Source organism: Marmota marmota, unplaced genomic scaffold, assembly GCF_001458135.2.
Source record: "Marmota marmota marmota unplaced genomic scaffold, marMar, whole genome shotgun sequence".
Classification (NCBI taxonomy): domain Eukaryota; kingdom Metazoa; phylum Chordata; class Mammalia; order Rodentia; family Sciuridae; genus Marmota; species Marmota marmota.
In genome coordinates, this window is record NW_026000048.1 from 13,350,575 (window position 1) to 13,364,678 (window position 14,104).

Below are 14,104 nucleotides of genomic sequence, written 5' to 3' on the forward strand. Positions count from 1 at the left end.
ATTTTCCAAGCACATCTAAATTGAAGTGGCTCTGAGGTTCCAAGAAGGGGCAGTTCAGATCCTTTCAGATGCCTCATGGACAGGTGCTCTAAACTAGGTACAGTCATCCCTCAGTATCCAAAAGGGATTGGCTCTGGGATCCCCCACCACTTCAGATACCAAAATCTGTAGCTGTTCAAGTTCCTTGAAAACGGTACAGTATTTATGCATAACCTATGCAATCCTCCCACATACATTAAATATGTCAAGATTATATACAATTCCTAATACAATGTAAAACAAAACAAAACACAGAGGTGGAACCCCTGGGTACAGAGCAACTTTGTTGCTTCAAAGATCCCTTAAGTAGAAGGCATTCTGCAGCTCACCTCTGCCCCTAATGAATATATGAATTCGAGGAGCAAACACAGATGTGCTAGAAGGACTCCAACAATTCTAGAGGCAGACTGATTTCCTGCAGACGTGAAATAATCTTATAATCAAGATTTTTAAGTTAAATTGGAAAGTTTTCCTTTTAAAAACATTGCTTTTGATTTAAGAATTGATTATAAGTGATATTACAGAAACCATAGGTACACATTGATTCAGCCTAAGTCTCTCTTTTGAAATGGAGGAGGTAAGAGAGTTAAATATCTTTTTTTTTTAATCCACTGATGAACTAAGATGTGTCCCCTTCCAAATTCAGTACCTCAGAAGGTGATTTGACTTGGAGTTGGGGTCTCCACAGATGTAATTAGTTGAGTTCACACTGGAGTAGGGTGGGCTCTTAACATGTATCCTTTTTTTAATAAAAAGAGATAGTTTGAACACAGACATGCTCTGGCACACAGGGAGAATGCCACTGGAAGAATCATAACCATGCCACCACAAGCCAAGGAACTAACAGACACCAGGAGGGAGGCCTGGGACACATGCTTTCCTAGTGTCCTCAGAACCTTGCCCCATACCACCCTCTCCAGAACCCTGAGACAATAAATCTGTGTTGTTTAAGCCATGTGGCTTGTAGTGCTTTGTCATAGCATCCCTGTAAGACACGTGGGCGGTAATTGCTTTAAGGAAGTGATTAGCATTAATGGTAATAAAATGCAAAGAGTGTATCAATTGGTTATTGTGCTAATTGTTTTCCTCTTTGGTCTTCATCCTCATTTGGCATTTAGCTATTATGTAGCCATGATTTAAATTTAATATTTCCCTGGGAATCATAAGTTAAGTGATTTTCTCTAGAGTCCTAAGTAGATTTGAGTTTCTAACCCACTAAATAATCGAATTTTTAGAATCATCCAGGATATCGTCTCTTTTTATAGAGGAGGAAATTAAAGAAGAGACGATTCAGGATGATGCTCATATAATGTCAGAGATTTCCGTCTCCATGGAGGTAAGTGCTTCTATGTCTCCTTCATTTTCACTGATTGTCTCATAATAGTAGGCTAAAGTTGGAGATTTTAAATTATGGAGGTGAACAGACATACTCTGGATACTGTGTTTGGTTGTTGTTTTGGTGATGGGGATTGAGCCCAGGGGCACTTTACCCCTGAGTTACAACCCCAGCCCTTTTAAAATTTTTCATTTTGAGATGGGGTCTCACTAAATTGCTAAAGCTGGCTCTGAACTTGCAATCCTCTGGCCTCAGTCTCCCTAGCACTGGGATTACAGGCATGCGCCACCATGCCTGACTTTCTGGGCACTCTTGAAGTGAGGGTATTCTACAAGTGCTACCACAGGCAGAGTATAGACAAAGAAGGCCTTGAAACTACAGGGAATCATTTATTAGGGAATCATCCAGAGGCACTTGAAAGATTCCTTACCCTCTAGCATCCCTACATCTGTTGCTTTCCCTCTAATTAAGGGTAAATTAAACCTTCTGCTGTCTGTCCCAGCCCCCTATTAAGGCCCCCTTCCACAAATATTTATATATCGATCAACTCTTCTCCTCTGCTGCTTCCCCCTCTTTGATTTTCTGAGTCCTACATTTCTATTATGGATTGAATTGTGTCCTCCAAACTGCACTCAGAATGTGAGTGAATTCAGAGATAGCCTTGGAAGAGGTAATTATGATAAAATGAGGTCGCCAGGGTGAGCCCTGACCCAATATGACTAGTGTCCTTACCACAAGAGATCAGAGCGCAATCTGGATCTCAGAGGTGTGGTCTTCAGAAATGTGAAAACATCCATTTCTGCCATCCATTCTTGATACCTTGTCATGGTGACCCAAAGAACTAATGTAATTTGCTTAAAAAGCCAGCAAACTTTTAACTGCTATATTCACTGAAGATATATAGTAATCTGTTTTATTCTTAGCCTTATAAAATTTATCTCCAGTTTCCAAGGATAGGGCTTACTGAGTCCACTGGCACCGTAACCATGAGAAATACACAAGATTTTGTGTGCATCTCACACACACATACACACACACAAACACACACTTCAGTATAGCTGGACTCTGTCCCTTCAATATTGTTGGATCCTGTCCCTAGATAACATTTTATGGCAAAAATAACAAAAGTTGAATGAGTTTTGAGTTTGTGAAGTCTGAAGCTGGGCCTCGAGTTCCAAGTTGAGCATTATCACTGCATCTCTTTAAAGCCTGTGATTAATTATAGCACCTCTTAAACATAGATAATTTGACCAGCCAACCCACCACCTTCTGTAGGTGAAAGTTGTTAAGGGAAGCATGTTATTGATACCCCAGGATATAGATTTCGTTATGGTAGCAGGAATTTTCTGGAAGCCATGTCCTAATGCAGAAGAACTACTTTAAGAGCTTTAGGAGCTAGGGTAGAATCAGGGGTATGTGGTTTTATCCCACAAGGTCTTTCAGTGTCCCTGAGCAAGGGACCAGATATGCCATCAAGGCTTCTGACTGAAAATTTGGCAATGGCCTTAGGTTGTTGTAAGAGGCAGGAAAATGAACCTCCAAAGATGTCCACGTCCTAATCCTGGAATCTGTCAATATGTTCCTTTACAGAGCAAAAGAGATTTTTGCAGAGAGGACTAAGCCAAGTTTCCTGGACTCTCTGGGTCAGCCCAATGAGCTGACAAGAGTCCTGTAGGTGAAAAGGGAGGCAGAAAGGTTAGAGAGATGAGACTGATGATGGAAACAGAGAGCAGCGTGGTGAAACCATGAACCAAAAAATGCAGGAGGCTTGTAGATGGTAGAAAAGGCAAGAAATGCATTCTCTCCAGGAACATCCACAAGGAATGTGGCTATGCCGACACCATAAGTTTAGCCCCATTGGACCCATTTCTGACCTCCAGAAATGCAAGGATATATTTGTGTTATTTTAAGCTATTAAAGTTGCATTTATTTGTTACAGCAGTCACAAGAAACTAATACAGCTATCCAGAAACTTGGTTGCTTTGTCCTAAGTCTGAAATTGCAAGACTCCTAAACCCTAAGCAGGGAACAGAGCCCAGGATCCCAGACAGCCCCTTGTCACTAACCCAATGCCCCAGCACACACAGCTAGGCTCACAAAGCACTGTGAAGGGCTTTTACGTTCTGTTCTATGAATGCTTGGAACAAGCATTTGATTAATTTGATCTAATCCTCTGATCTTTCTAGTCATCTAATTAATCAAACCAAAGCAGACTGACTTGCTATCTGCTTGATCTGATTATTGGACCAAATTGATTGATTAATTTGGTAAATTAATTCATAATGATGCATTAATGGCTGTCAGTGTCTAAATGAATTGCCTCATTTAGAAAATATTTTATCTGGCTATTTTTTTCCTTTTTTCTATTTTCAAAACTTTAGGATAAGAGATTAGGCACAAATGAATCTGAGGATCTTCATGATTGTTTTGTTTTTGGATATTGGGGAGGAGTGACAGTTTGAGAAGAGTCTACCACAAATTCCACCAACTGGAGACAGACAGCATCCGGGAGAAGGGAGAAGATTAAGTTATCATTGGCTGGTGAGGGGCCAGAACAATTTTGAGAGTCAGGGTGACCAGCCCCATGGTTCTAGATTCCATGTGCTTCAGTGAATTCTAAAGACTCTTGTTTGAAGTCCCTTCTTGAGCAGAGATGCATCAGAACAACGTGCAAGTAGATATATTGTGCATATCAAGTAAGACCTGTACCTGGGCGTGCCTAGCAGCAACCTAAATGCATAACATGAGCTGGGAGGGGGACCACTAGGAGCTAGTCATGGCCTGTTCTGAGAGGTTTATCCTGCCATTGGGCCACCAGTTGCTGACCTTAGAATGTAGCTAGAGATGATGTATGCAAATCACACAGCACAGTGAGGCACAGAGGAGGCAGGCCATCAATGGTGGTGATGATAGTGATGATTATGATGCTACAGCAACATCCTCAAAGTGCCAGGGTACCCATGACCTTCAGGGAAAAAAATATGCACAGGAAAGACTTTCAGAAAAATCTCCTTTAAACCAGCTAGGAGCCTGGATTTTCTAAAGTAAAACCTTGCTGAGGGACCTCTTGGGGAGGCTCTGTTTGTTATTGGGGTGTAAATGAAGGTCTAGATAGTGGCCGGCCCTTCCTTAGCGTTTCTGGGATGGGGTGAGTGGATAGCAGCCATGAAAATATACAAGGCCTAGCTCCTGGCGGCCACCTGCATGCCATTCTGATCCCACCCCAGCTGCTTCAGTCTAGCCAAGTGGGCATAGTGGGATAAGGTCTTAAAAGCCTTATTTCCCCTTGGTCTTTGGCAACTAGAAAACCGAGGAAGGGGCAGATCTAGACTAAGCCTAAGCGATGCCATGTGGGGGCAAGGTGATGGTGATGGTCTCATAGAGTCTCCCAAACACTAGCCTTCGGAGTTGACTAGTGTTTCCTATATACCCTATTCTGCACTGACACCTACATCCCAAAACATTGCTTAAATTCCCCCAATAAACTAAGATACAGCCATCAGAAATAGGACAATGTCATGTGTTTTTGATTGAGATTAAGTTTCTGCAATGCAGCAGAACATGGGCTTCCAATCAACATGAGGGTGACAAAAGAGTCTGTCTCCTCTAGAAAATAAGAAAGCAGATTCCACTGATCGTCTGGTGAATTTTGTGTTCCAGTTCTGCCTCTGAACTACCTGTATCTGTCTGGGCAAGTGATGCGACCTCCTTACATTTTAGTTTTATTCAACTAGAAAATGATTCTAATAGCACATACTTTATAGAGGCAGTTAGTTGCTACACTTTACCCATTCGACAAACATTTGTAATACATCACTGCCACTAGCAGCGAATTCAGCCTACAGTGGACACCTGGTATGTTAGGGTTTATTAGCTTGGGAGGGAATGAACTTGATCACATCCCTTAGTCATTAGGCATATTCTAAGTGAGACCAGTAGTGAGCAGATACAGCCACTGCCCTTGTTTGTGTTGATATCAGTTTTGACAACTTAGGACTGGCATCCTGAAAGAGGCCTCATCAACTTCTCAACACAAGTGCCCTTCCTTCCCTGAACTCAGCTCACACATCCACACTGCTTTTTTTCCCCAGGGATGACCTTGTAATTTCCTATTTTGAGTCCAAGTGCAGCAGTAGGGCACGATGCTGAATACAGGGTGCTATTGCACAGAGTGCCCCACCTACATTCCAAGGCTTGCCGATTGGTCCATCCTTATGGCCTTATGACTCCCTCTTCTATTCACTTCAAGTCAATCAAAGATATATTTGTCTTGTCTATTCCTAAAAATTATGGACTGTCCACAAAATTTCTCCTTGATAGTTGTATATCCTCCTGGATACCCAGGCTCTGAAATTCTTTGGACATAGTCTGTGCAGCTTAGATCTTTGAGGTTTCAAGACAGAATTGACAGAGCTACAGAGATATGAGATCACAGCATCTTTACAAGCCACTTAGGTTACATCTAAACAGTTCTGCTTCAGCATATATTTAATTGCTAGGTTTTTGCCAATTTAGTGGGGGAAGAAAATCAGTTACTGGAAAATTACAGATAAAAACTTAGAAGAAAAGAGTTGCATAGAAAACTGAATAATTTATAATCAATAATAATGATAATATTTTATTAAGCCTTTTCTTTGAGTTACATATGTTCTAAGAACTTTACAAGTATACTTGTCCTCCATGGGTCCTGCATTCAAGGATTCCAAATATTAAATAATTGTTTTTTTTTTTATTACATCTATAGCTGGGCATGGTGGCACATGCCTGTAATCCCAGTGGCTTGGGAGGCTGAGGCAGGAGGATCGCCAGTTCAAAGCCAGCCTCGGCAAAAGTGAGATGCTAAGCAACTCAGTGAGATCCTGTCTCTAAATAAAATACAAAATAGGGCTGGGGATGTGGCTCAGTGGTTGAATGTCCCTGAGTTCAATCCCAGGTATTGCCCCTGCCACCCACCTCCCAACTTGCACCTGTATGAATATATACAGATTTTTTCCTGTCATTATTCCCTAACCAATATTGTATGACAAGTATTTATATAACACCTAAATTATATTAGGTATTATAAGCAATCTAGAGACGATTTAAAGTATATTGGGGTATATGTATGTTATATGGAAATATTATGCCAGTTTTTATAAGGGACTTGAGCATTCACAGATTTGGGTATTCAAGAGGATCCTGTAAGCAATCCCCAGCAGACACTAAAGGACAGATGTATTAACTCATCTGATCCTTAATTTCTTTTTACTAGATGAAGAAACAGGCTTGGAGAGGGTTGGTAACTTCCTTAAGGCACTTGCCTGGAATTAAGTGTCACCAGATGGAGGGTAAGAGCACACTCTTGTCACACCAGCTCAAACCAAGGAAGAAAGAGAAAAACAAAACGGCTGTGTTAGTCACCTATCATTATGTGACAAATCCTCCAAAATACAGTGCTTTCCTGACAGTTCCTGGGGATCAAGACTCTGGGTGCAACTTGGCTGAGTCCCTCATGAGGCTAGTTCATCTCAAGGTAAACCTGGAGTGAGAATATCCACTTCCAGCCTTTCTCTCATGGCTGTGAGCAGGCCTTAGTTTTTGCTGCATGGGCCTGTCCTCATGACATGGCAGTCAGGGAGGCTGGTGACACAGCATCAGAGAGCTTCCTAGACACGCAGTCTTGCTCCACCTTATTTCAGAAGTGACATCCTGTCATTTCTGCAGCTTGGTTCATTAGAAGCAAATCGATACATCCAGGCCATGCTGAAAGGGAAAGAATGACACTGGGGTAGGGATGCCCAGAGATGGAGCTCACCGGGGCATCTTAGAAGCTGCCTCTCACAATAGCCTTTGGAATTTGGAGGAATCAATACATGCCGTGCTGGTAAAATTTAGATCTAAATTGTCAGGGATATTTACCTCACATTTCCCAGTGAGACATGCATTTTGTTTTGTTTTCTTTTTTTCAGGAGGGAAAATAACCTAGTATTATGTGTTTATTAGATCATAGAAAATTTTCTGAAATTCCCCCGCTGTATTGAAGAATCACCCCACTAATTATAATGGGGAGCTCTTCTTGTGAGAAGATGAAGACGTAATGCAGGAAGGAATCATTGCCCTTCACCTTGGAAGTCCCCTCATCTTTCTGGTAACAGGGACCCCTTTCTATTCAACAACTCCTCAGTCCCTCCTATTTAATTGAGCAGCATTGAAACTGGGTCAAACTGCTCTTTCATTAACCACCCTCCCCCCTTACCCCCCCAGTAGAGCCCTGTCAATTCCAGAATGGTTTTCTAGGCCTGGTCAGTCAGTGAGAAAGCCAGAGGAGCCTTGGGGGTTGCCATAGCAACCGCCAGATAAGAAGAGAGATGAGGACTTGCAGGTTAAATTGGCTGTCTCCTCGCATTGGGGGCTGCCTGGGGGAGGGCTGGGTTCTGGAACCAGGAGCCAGACAGGGATGCCTGGTGCATACAGAGCAGGAGGAGGACCGGAAAAGCTGCAGCAGTTGGAAAGTAGGTCAGAGTGGGACATTCAGAGGGGCACAGAGCCGCTCAGCCAGCCCGGCCCTTCCTGGGAGACAAGAGTCAGGGAAATATTCTGTGCTCCAAGATACCCCAGCCTCAAGCCCTCCCCACCCCCACCCCAAATGCTCCACTCTGCACATCTCACGAATGAAACACCTCACAGTAAACAAATTCTCCTGGATGAGTTGAGTAGGATTGGGTAGAAAGGAGCTCATGAAACAAGAAATAGATCCTATAAGAAGCGTGCATTCCCCTGTCCTGCAAGAAAGGCAGTATCCTACTTCTTCATGTGCCTGTATTTTCTTTCTTTCTTTCTGTCCTGAATTTATTTCCCTTTTTCTTTCTGTTTAACACAACCTAAATAATTTCTTACAGGATGTCCGCTGCCATCTGCTGACCAGACTCAGTCACTGCACATAAAATTGGAAAACAAGCAGACAAGAAAGGAACCCTGTGTATTACCAGTGTCTGAATGCTTCCAAATTAATTGAAATGAAGATGGATGTTTCCATTTAAACACAATCATCGTGGAATTAGGATTGGAAGGGAAGAAAAGTTACAGCGTGGCTTGACAGAATATTGGAAAAATAGAAAACAAGAACAAAAATGCCACGTCATTGAGTTAGTAACAAAAGGACATCCATCATTTTTCCTCTTCTAATGTGTAAACAAAGGGAAAATATTGAAAATACCAATATTAATTTATCATCCATTAGTTGAGAATATCATCATAGAGTGCTCTAGGGAAGAAATGACAAGTTTGGGCATAATGATCTAAAATCCAGGGAAGATGAATAAATAGATCATTTAGGTTTGACCCTAGAAGGGTTGCTGTTTCAGAGTTGGTGGCTAAATTAGGTTATTGAGGGATGACCTTGAAGGGCTGCCATGAGGTCAACTGAGCTCCTCTGCCATGTGCTTCTGCTATAATGTACCCAGCCACCATAGGCCCAAAGCAGCATGGCCAAGTTATGGACTGACCTCTCTGAAACCATAAGTTAAAAATGAACCTTTCCTCTTTTAAGCTATTTATCTTAGGTATTTTGTCACAGTGACAGAAAGCTGACTGACTAATAGGTCCACATACTATATGTCCAACATTTAAAGCTATAAATCAAGACACACACTCATATAAAATATGTTCTATTTTCCTACCTCAATAACAGCTTAATAAGGATGTGGAAAGCCAGGTTTGAGTTCAGGGCTCAGATTATTCAATATTAAATGACAAAAAGCCAACCTGCAAAGAGAACCAGCTCTTTGCCCCTAACCTATCACCCAGTGTCTTCTCTTCTCACCCATGACTTACAGTGTGTGGATATCGTAGCTTCACATCGTGTTCCAGCTGCAGCAGTTTGAGCCTCTGCCTCAGCCTATATACACTAAAATTCTACCTGGCCTTCCCAAAAGATGGACCTTGGAGAGAAACAGAGATGCTGGAAGTGTACTTGAGATTTTGGGGTAGATAATTCCAGGGTCCCTGTTACTGGAGGGTGTGGTCAACAGATGCACGGGTTCTGGGAGACACAGCTCCTTAGCCTGTGTCACTGAGCGGTGAGAAGTTTGACTGGGCATACAGAGCTCAGTATCTTTTTGTTTGTTTGTTTTCCTTGTGGTAATGGAGATTAAACCCAGGAGTGTTGGTGCCCCTGATTTACATCTCCAGCCCTTTAAAAATATTTTATTTTGAGACAGGGTCTTGCTGAGTTAACCAGAAGGGCTTCAAATTTGCAATCCTCCTGCCTCAACCTCCCAAATAGCTGGGATTACAGGCATACACCCTCACACCCAGCTTAGCATCTTTTAAAGACTGAAGCTGGGGGCAAGGGCTCTTCGTGCCACATTTACAGGAGGTACTGACATAACAGCAGGTAGGAGGCAGGGAGCTGAGGCTGGAAGTGTCCTTGGCCTTCCAACCCTTCCTCTCCTTGACCCTCCCTGAATAACACCTACCATTTAGTTATTCATGCTTTTACCTTTATAGTCTCTGTAGGATATCATCAAAACTCGGATGCCTAGCACTTCAAATTTAAGTCATTTTTTCTTTGTTCACCTTGTTGAAGAGGTAAGAAGATGAGTGTCACTTAAAGTGTTCTCAGTTAATTTAATGCTCATGTTTTCTATTTTCCCAGTGGTTTATCAAAACCAAAATATTATAACTTTAAAAATGGTTTTCAACAGAGGTATACTTGAACTCGCCCACATAATCTGATTGCTTTGCTGTCTTCTTGGCCTCATACCTCACCTCCTACTGCTGCCCCCTTTGATGTGAGAGAGCACCACCAGACCTACCTCTAGGTGCACATGTACCCCCCCACCCACACCCCCACCCTGCCTCCTGTACCCACAAACAGCCAAGCAGATGTGACTGGAACTTCTATTTCCTAATAAAATTGGTTTTCTAGGGCTGCCATGACAAAATACCACACATCCGGTGGTTTAGACACCAGAGATTTATAGCCTAGCAGCTCTGAAGGCTGAGATCCAAGATCTCAGCACTGGCTTCTCCTGAGGCTTCTCTCCTGGTTTGCAGATGGCCACCTTCTGGCTGTGTCCTTGGACACTTCCTCTCGTGCACACAGAGCCTTGGCATCCTTCCCTATTCTTACATGAACACTAGGCATGTTGGGTTAGGGCCCGCTCTAATGTCCTCTCTAACATAATGACCTTTTAAAGATGCTATCTTCAAATCCAGTCACATTCGGAGGTACTGGGAGTTAGGGACACAACATAAAGGCAGAGGGCATAATTCATCCCATAATACTTCCTTACCTAACCATGTTTAAAACAATGTCAGCTACTAATGTAAGGAGTGCTCATGAAAAACGTTCCAAATTGGAGAAAAGAACTGCACACATGCAAGTGAGGTCCCCACCTTAACTTCTTCACTCCCAGGTCCTACATCTTCAGATCACATACTTTCAAATAGCCACCAAAGGAGGGAGGTCTGGAGATAATTGGCTAAGATTGGCCAAAGAGGGGGACTCTGTGGCTCATCTTAGGCACCTCCAGGCTGCATAAATGCCTATCTAGATTTCTTAGACCTTTTGTCGCTGTTGAGCACTTGCTTCCTTGGGCCTCTGTAGGACCATTTTCTCATGGCATTAAGTGCTATTTCTTATCACCCACCTCACAAACACCACTTTCTGTCCACTTTAGTCCTTTCTCGCCCCGCCCCACCCCAGGTTTCATCCTTTGACACCCATTCTTGTCACTCTGAAGACTGTCCCTGGGTCACCTGTGTTACCTGGCTCCGGCTGCAATGTGGATACAAATATCTTCTAATCTCTGTCCCCCTCTGGATGTACCTACTCCATGTCACCCACTTGGATGGAACAGAACCTTCACATTCAGCATGTCCAAAGCCAGATCCACCATCTTCCTGCCCAACTTGCTCTCTGCCCTATGTCCACATCAGCACAAGTCAGAAAGGGATTGAGGAGGACTGATTGTCTAGGGATGGCATGAGGCAGGGATGATGGAGGGAGAAGCCAGGAGAGGTGGAGCACAGATTCCAGAGGGAGGAAGGCAAGGAAGGGAGGGCCAGGTATTGGAAGAGGCTTTTGTGCTCACCAACTGACCAAGGATTCTGATGGGCACAGCACTTAAGAGAGTGCCACGGAAGAGGAGCTCTACTCCATGTTGGAGGGCAACCCAGTGTTCCAGGCAGGACAGCCACCGTGGTGCAATCTGAGGACATCAGAACTTGAGAGGGGAAAGGGAAGTCTCTGGAGTTGTTGTAAGGGGCATGGAGAACACTTGTCTCACCTCACACTTGTGGGGTGTGAAGGAGTTTGGAGAGTTGAACACCTTTCCCTTCAGGACTCTGTAAGGGGCAGTGGCTTTAGAACATCAAAATAGTAAAAGGACATTTCAGGAAGGTGGTGGAGGATACAAGGATTTTGCCTAGGTCTGATCATGACCCAAAGTGTGGGCTTCAAGAAAGTGAAGGTAATGGAAGGTGGGCTAGGCTAGCAGATGTGTCAAGGCCTCCAGGTTCGGCGGGGGGGGGGGGGGTTGACATGGACTCACTGGCTTTCTTCTCTACCTTCATTGAAGACTGGGTTTCCACTAGCATCTTCATACTGTTTCGTTTACTTAATTGGATGCATGACAAACCACATCCGAAACAGTGATATAAATCAACACTATATAATTTCTCACAACATGGTAGGCTCACCATTAGTTCTTCTGTTTTACATGAAATTGAGGGTTCCGGATGTCTCGCTGACCTCCCTGGCTGCCTGCTGGGAGCTCAGCTGGAGCTTGGTTGATAGGATCTTTGATGGTCTCTGAGTAGGCCTTACCACACAGCCCCAGGGCTTCCACACCTCATGTTAGCACGGACTGAGAAGATGAAAGGGAGGATGAAGTGACTTGGATTTGTCAGCTTTTCATAACCATGCCCAAAATATCTGATGTAAACAACTTAAAGGAGAAAGGCTTTATTATGGACCATGACCGGCTGGCTCCAAGACAGAAATATGGTAGAAGGGCATTGTGAAGGAAAGCTGCTCAACTCATGGCTGCCAGGAAGCTGAGAGAAAGAGGAGGGGAGGGGGAGAGAACAGGGTCAGGGACAAAATATGTCCCCAAGGGCACATCCCAAGTGACCTACTTCCTCCAACATGACCCACTTGCCTATAGTTTCTGCCACCTCTCAATAGTCCATCCAGCTACCAATGGATTAATCCATTGATGAGGTCAGAATCCTCATGATCCTACCACTTCCCAAAGCCCCACCTCTGAATGTGGCTGCATTGGGGAACAAACCTTCAACACAGATCTTTGGAGGACACTGCACATCCAATCATAAGACCCCTAACAAGGCAGTCGCTCAGACATTGTGTATGTCCTGACTCCTTTTCATTCCTTCCAGGTCTAAATGCTGAAAACTCAAAAGCTAAAGATTAGATTAACTTACAGCTTGTTTTTGGCAGTGGTGTTAGGGGGATGATAGGGCCTAGAGATAAGACAGAATATGGATTGAAATAAATTAGTTGATATTTCAAAAAAAGACATCCCACTTATGTTGATTTTAACACTACATAGATTTTTGCACGGCACCTGTTTTGTTGCTATGCAGATTTTTGGCCCTTGACGCCAGCCTCTTAGCTTTCTGTAATTACATCTGCCACTTAGCACACTGTGGCAGGACTGTAGAGGATTTCTCGGCAATACTTAATTCTGAAATCTGTTAATTTAGAGTGAAACTAAACTCTTTAAAAATAACACAAATTGAACATTGCCTTTTTTATAAGAGCACTCTGTGTATATATCTGGTAGGCAGAATAATGGTCCCCCAAAAGTGGCCCTGTCCTAATTCCCAGAATCTGTGACTATGTTATCTTCCAGGGCAGATGTATTCAAGGTTTAGGACTCTGGGATAGGCAAATCATGGGTCCAATATAATAAAATGAGTCTTAAGAGAAAAGAGAGGTATCTGTTCTATAGATGTTTTGTAGGAACCAGGGCCACAGAGATATTATGTTCCTATCTTTGAAAGTAGAGGAAGGGATCCCAAGGAGGAGGCTCCTGAAGTCTTGGAAAAAGTGAGGAAATAGATACACCTGTGATGACTCCAAAAGGAGGATAGCCCTGCAGACACTTTGTTTTCAACCCAGGGAGACTCGTATCAGTCTTGTGGCCTACAGAAACGTAAAGTGAGTTATTTGTGTTATAATAAGCCATCAAGCTTGTCCAATCTTTTTATCAGTGTATTTCATGTTAATGATGTTTATTTCTATATGTTAGTTTAAAAAAAATAAAACTCTTGGGGCTGGGGATACAGCTCAGTTGGTAGAGTGCTTACCTTGCATGCACAAGGCCCTGGGTTCAATCCCTAGCATCACCATAAATAAACAAACAAACAAATAAATAAATAAATAAAAATAAGACTCTTTTGCCCTTTAAAGCATATTTAGATAACTCAAAGTGAGTGTGCATTATTTTTTCAAGACAACAAGGGTGCTTATGAGGAGGCGGAAAAAAGAAATCAGAGGAAAAAAAGAAGGAAGAGAGAGGGAGAGAGAGAGAGAGGTGTATGAAGCCGAGGAAAGGGAAAAATAAATAAAAAAGCTTCTGTAACACATTTCTGTCCAGATTTGATGTCACATTGGCTACTGCTTAGCCAAACAAAACCAGTCTGGGCTGGAAGAGGCTGAATGTCAGGCAAAGTCAGCAGGTGGCTCTCTCTCTCCATCCATGTGCTTGTTGGTGGCTGCCA